Source organism: Protopterus annectens, chromosome 3.part0 (genome assembly GCF_019279795.1).
Source record: "Protopterus annectens isolate FY-2018-M chromosome 3.part0, PAN1.0, whole genome shotgun sequence".
Lineage (NCBI taxonomy): Eukaryota > Metazoa > Chordata > Ceratodontiformes > Protopteridae > Protopterus > Protopterus annectens.
Genome location: NC_056731.1, coordinates 889487164 through 889493163, shown reverse-complemented (window position 1 = coordinate 889493163; position 6000 = coordinate 889487164). Strand labels below are relative to the sequence as shown.

Genomic DNA, 6000 nt, shown 5'->3' with positions numbered 1-6000 from the left:
AAGTCTATGCATTTGTTGAGCTTGCAGGTAAGCCCACTGCCAGTTGTCCTGACAGAGGAAAGGATTTAACCCTATACCACAGGCATGGGACAGAGGGAACAGCTCAGAGCTTTAGTCCCAGGTAGGTAGTTAGTTATGCAGACCACTACGAACCTACACAAATCATAAAAGTTAATGAATTTTGAAGGAAAAAGGCAAATAAATAAGTAAATAACTATACAAAAGTCATACAAAGCTACACGAGGCATTTGAAACAGACTTAGTGACTGATATGCAATAAGGAATAATGACAGCATGCCGTCATGTACTTTTTGTTACTCTTGGATGATTATTGTACTCATTACAATATATAATAAACATTCATTACTGTTCCAGGCAGTCTGCTTGAATATACAATATTTAGCCGTGATGTAAAACAAGGTAGGCGGAGTTTAGGCGGTGCTTGCTACTGCGTATCTGGTGAGCTAGCCAAGTAAAATATCGCCCTTTCTGCAGCCTCACAACTTGTTTTATTGTAAACACTTCTCATTAATTATTAATGACCACTAACTCCTTTAAAATAAATGTTCTTTCACATATATCGTGTACTCTGAAGGTTAAAGAGTCTGTCAATCACCGAAACCACGTCAAACATGAGCTTAAACTGTGGGAATGATGCTTCTTTGGGAAACAAGCGAAATATGAAACGCACATAAAGAATAAAGATAATCCATACATTTTAATACAAAATTAATAAAAAAATATCACTTATTTTATTTATACTCCCTGAGTTGTGTCTTAGACGTAGAAAATCGATGAAGAAAGAGGAAGAGCCATAATTTTAGATCTCAATTGCAGCGTCTAAAAGGAATGCTCGCGAGATTGTGAATGTGGCGTCATGCGGAGATTGTGCGCATGTTTAGGAAGTAGAAGTTTGTCGTGTGTAGTTTTGGAGTTTGTATTTAGGTTTTGCTTGGTGAGTATTTTTGGCACCGTGGAGTTGTAAATATTGTTTTATAATTGTGTTTAAAGTTAATTTTGCTACCAATCTAGTTTGCTTCTTTGTTAGTATAGTTACGTATAGCTGTAAATAGCTCTGACATATTGTGTAGTACAAATTTTTACATTTGGAATAGTTTTATTAGGCCAGGACAGCTGAATTTCGATATGACTGTGCTGTACGATTGTTGTCTGATTTTAGTGGGTGGATTGTTTTAATGGGTCTAATGTGGTGGGGGTGCATTTTTCTGGCTTAATTTACGAGAACGTCCGGGTGTTATCAGTATCAATGACCAATCCAGAAATAATCAGGGGACAGCTAGGGACACTAAGATATTTCGGGGTTGCTACCTCTCTGGAAATTTCCTGTCCTTTGGGAAGTCTGGAAATCCGATTGCTTGCCAGGTATTTTGAATATTTTTGGTAGGCAGCCCATTTCTGAAATATATTTCCTAAATTGCTGTGAATATTATGAATATTCATGTGAATCATCATAGGCAGAATGGATAATTGTTCAGGAATGCACAGTGACGTCGCCGTGATCCTGGGTAGCAGGCGGGAGTTTGAGTGGGCTTGCTCCTGCGCTTCTTGGGGGGACGGTGTTAATGTTCATCAACAAAACTATAACGATGTCGAACACCGGCTGCGGGCTACAGGGATGTATATACGTGCATTAGGCACACCACATTCTGCTGACAATTACGCTTTGAATGAGTATAAGCTTATAGCAGTTACATAGGTTCATACTAGGCTATCTGCCCTAGTGCGTTTACAAGCCTAGCCAGAGTGTGTTTTGCTTTCGCCACCCATTTTAAATGAATTTTGCAATGCCTTATTTCGAGGTTAGTATACTGTGCCTCTGTCTAACAGTGACACAGAAGTGATACCAGGGGTAAATCTGCGATCTCCCATCCACTCATCAAGATTCCTCTTGAAGAGAGTCAATGAGGGACACTGCCTAACCTGGACTGGGATTTTATTCCAGAGTGAAGGGAGCCTCTGGGTTATGAATCTGTCCCTCCAGCATGTCCTATTTATTTCAGTGCTGAGGTTCTAGTCTCCCGAGCACGTAGCTCGATGGGATTTGGATTTTCTGAGGTGCAGCATGTCCATTAATTCCGGGTTGGACATGGCTTTATACGTCAGGCACAGATCGCCTCTGAGCAGGCGGTATGCCACTGAGTAGAGCTGGAGTTTCTTTAACCGGGCAGCATATGGCATCTGTTTGAGCCCTTTGATCCTCTTGGTGAGGTACTTTTGGGGTCTTTCCAGTTGCTGCAGGTGTCTGGTAAGGTACATCCCAAAAGGGGCATTGTACTCAATTATGGGCCTGATGAGGGATGAGTAAAGAGGCACGATGACCTCCCCTGATCTAGATGTGAATCCCTTCATGATTACGTGGGCTATATAAAATGTTTTTCTAACCACTTTGGCCACGTGGTTGTCGAATGAGAGATTGCTATCAACTTGGGTCCTCAGGTCCCTAATTACTTCTTCCGTACTTAATGGATTACCACATATGTGGTAATTTGTGGGCACTTTGTTTTTGCCAAAGGGGATGACTATACACGTTTTGGCGTTTAGCTTGAGGCCATGGCTCTGGCACCAGTTGTCTGTTTCTATGAGGCCCTTTTGTAGGATGCTTGTGTCGGCTGGAGAGTCGATTATGGCACCCAGTTTGCAGTCATCTGCGAACTTGGTCAGCCACAGTCCTTCTGTGTTGGCCTGTACCTCCGAGAAATATATACAGAACAAGAGAGGTCCCAGGACTGAGCCTTGTGGGACGCCACTTGTAACTGGTTTGGAGTCTGACATGGCTCCAGCAATTCTAACCATGTGGGTTCTGTCCTTGAGCCAGTTTGCAGCCCATGTAGTGACATAGGGGTTTATATTTAAGCTGGTGAGCTTATCTATAATGCCCGAGTGGGGTATTGTATCGAAGGTTTTTGCAAGGTCCAGATAGGCTGTGTGGACCACCTTCCACTCGTCAATGGCCTTGGTGACTGTTTCAAAGAAATCGACCAGGTTTAAGAGGCAGGATCTGCCCTTAACAAAGCCGAACTGGGTAGGATCCAGTGTCTGTAGGCCCCCAATATCTTTATTTATGAGGTCCATGATGATCCTTTCCATAGCTTTGCAGGCCAAGCTAGTCAGGCTTATGGGGCAATAGTTTTCAGGATCCGTTGAGGCACCATCTTTGTGGAGAGGGGCCACTGTTGCTTTACGCCACTCTTTGGGTACATATCCTGTAGTAAGGCTGAGATTGAACAGTAGTTTTATGTTTTGGTTTAGTTCTTCTTGGAGTTTATGTAGGACGCAGTCCGGGACACCGTCTGGTCCCATTGATGCTGTTTTTTTTGCTTTGGAGAGGGTGGCTCTTACCTGAGCATCTGAGATGTCAGGGGCAGCACTATAGATATTTGCCCTTTTGGTGGGGAAGGGGGGGAGAAGTTTGCGCTGAACCTGGCAGCTAGGAGGATGTTGGCAATGTCTGTGGGTTCGGTGTATTTTTTGTCATTTTGGACTAATTCTGGCATGGGTGGCCAGGGTGATCGATCGACATAGTTTTCTCACTAAGATATAACAGCAGTGAGGCGTTAAATGATTATGCAGTAGAAATTTAAAAATATGACTTATTAAAAGAGGTTCATCGGAACATAGAAATTATTTTTAAAGACTTATCAAAAGAGGTTCAGTAGTTACACTGGTTAGCTACATTCAGTAATCACACCAGCTCATCTATATTCATTGTATGCATGATGTCAGTGGCTAATGTGTATGGCATGCCAATCGTGTCTCATTTCATATTCCGGTTTGCTCGTCGATCACCCAGGCCACGCCCACTCCTGCGCAAAACTGAAGGTGAGCCAGTACACCACAACATCGCTGCTTTTTTCTGTACTTAGCATAACAGGTTCGTACAAGCCTAGCCAGTATGACCCAATTTTATCCAATATATAAAATGAGTTTGTGTCTATGACTTGAATATTGTACAGATTGCCTCTGTCCATAAGGGACAGAGACAATACCCCAGGTGTGAAATTGTAATTCCCCATTTATTGAACCAAATTGTGTGAATAGGGCCAGTGAAGGGCTCTGCTTAACGTGAATCCTGTTCCAAAGAAGTTGCAGTCTCTGAGACCTGCATCTATCTCTTCAACATGCTTTGTTTGGGTCTCTGATTAAGTTTAGATCCCTGGATTGGGTAACCCTTGTGCTGTTTGACTTGCGGCTGTGTAGCTGCTCCATTAGGGCTGGATTTGTGAGTGCCTTGTAAGTCGGGCATAGGCTACCCCTCAGTAGTTGGTAGGAGACTGCGTAAAGGGATAGGGCTTTTAGTGTGTCCACATAGAACATGTTTACACCCTGTGTTTTCTTTGTGAAGAAACTCTGAGGTTGTTACAGCTGTTGCAAGTCAAGTATGTGCCAAATAGTGCATTGTACTCCTATTACTGGTCTAATGAGGGCTGAGTACAGCCAGCCTATAATTTCCTTGGATCTGGCCACCATATCTTTACTTATAAGTTGTGCCACATAGAAGGACTTCTCACCACTCTGGACACGTGGCGGTCAAAATTCAGGCTACTATCAGTGTACCTAGATCTCTCCCCTCTGAGCATATCTCTCAACCTGGAATCAAAAATCTGGATAAGGCCCATGAAAAATGGATACAAATCTGTATACTGATTAATGTAAAATTTGCATACATAATTACATAACCCCACCCACTCCAATGGAATGGTGGGATAACTTTCAATCACAAACTGAAGAACAGACAACCAAAATATGGCATCAGAGTCCCCCTGCAGCCATTCCAATGTCAAATTACCTGGCTATTTCACCCCATTTACAGTAAACACTAATGTTTGCATACTGCTTTACTTCTACAATGATTATTTGGATTTTATTTTTACATTTTATAGCACAGTGCACAAATACGAATAGGTATCTGCTAAACAAAGCAATACTGCCTCACAATGAAAATAGACTTGGCATTAAAACTTCTCTGCCCTTAACCCTCATCTGGCCAGTAGTGGGTAAAGATTACTTTTGGGCTGTTTTGAAATCCTGGGCCCCTTGCACACAAAACAAGAAACACATGCGTTCTTTGATGCCCCTTCCTGACTTTATTAAATTATATTCCTTGTATAATACAGCACATTTGTTAGAATTAAGTTAGAGCGCATTTTAAATTTATAGTTTGAACATTTTTCCAGTAGGCAATGAACCAATCCCAATTAAGGACATTTCCATCATAAGTGTAAATATATAAATAGAATGACAGTAGTGTAAGCCGTAGGCATCTTGCACAGCTTCTTGCACTTATTTTCAATTTCAGTTTTTTTTTTTTTTAGGGGGGGGGCAAAAGGGCAAAAAACAGAGACACGTTTTAATCATTGCTTGTATAATTTTGGAAAGTTGCTAGAATAAAACATGTTACCACCATGCATTTCACTGCCAGGTCTTAACCCAGGATTCTGTGCACTACAGAACAACATACCCCCTATGCCAAATCATCAGCTTCTTGAAAAACAGACTGAAACTTAAATGGCTATCATTTAGTGACTTTAGTTCTCGCTTCTCAGTATAGCTCTCAACATCTTAGCACAAAAATCCTGGACAAAGCCAATAATGGGGGAATACAGCCCCCAAATAGGGACAGATTTCAAATACTTACCTGATCTTATAAACTTAGAAAATTGCTAGAATAAAAGGTTTTGTGTTACCATTTATTTTCTGAAGAATATGAAGTCTGAAATTCAAATGCCTATCATTATTTAGTGAATTCAATCAATCATTCAGTGCTTTGCAACAAAAATCCTTAAAACCACAGATTTAATGAGGAATAAATTCCCAAGTGGTGGTGGCTAGGGACTTTAAGCTCTTTTTACCCTGCACCCAAGGTACAGGGTGTGAGACTTTCTAGCCTCCACCTATATTCAATGGGGACATTTTCACACACATGCACACAGACCAATAATCCCAAAATACTGCGAGTACATTTCAGTACTTGGACACTCA

The 6000-nt window shown here is 41.5% G+C and overlaps 1 protein-coding gene across 1 annotated transcript in view; it reads left to right on the top strand.

The window, feature by feature from the left end:
* Positions 1-859: 859 nt before the first annotated feature.
* ZNF622 (zinc finger protein 622) overlaps positions 860-6000 on the top strand; it is a 271614-nt gene continuing 266473 nt past the window's right edge. The window contains exon 1 of the mRNA XM_044065219.1: positions 860-955. The gene's annotated coding sequence lies outside the window, so the exon portion shown is untranslated. The remainder of the gene's footprint in view (positions 956-6000) is intronic.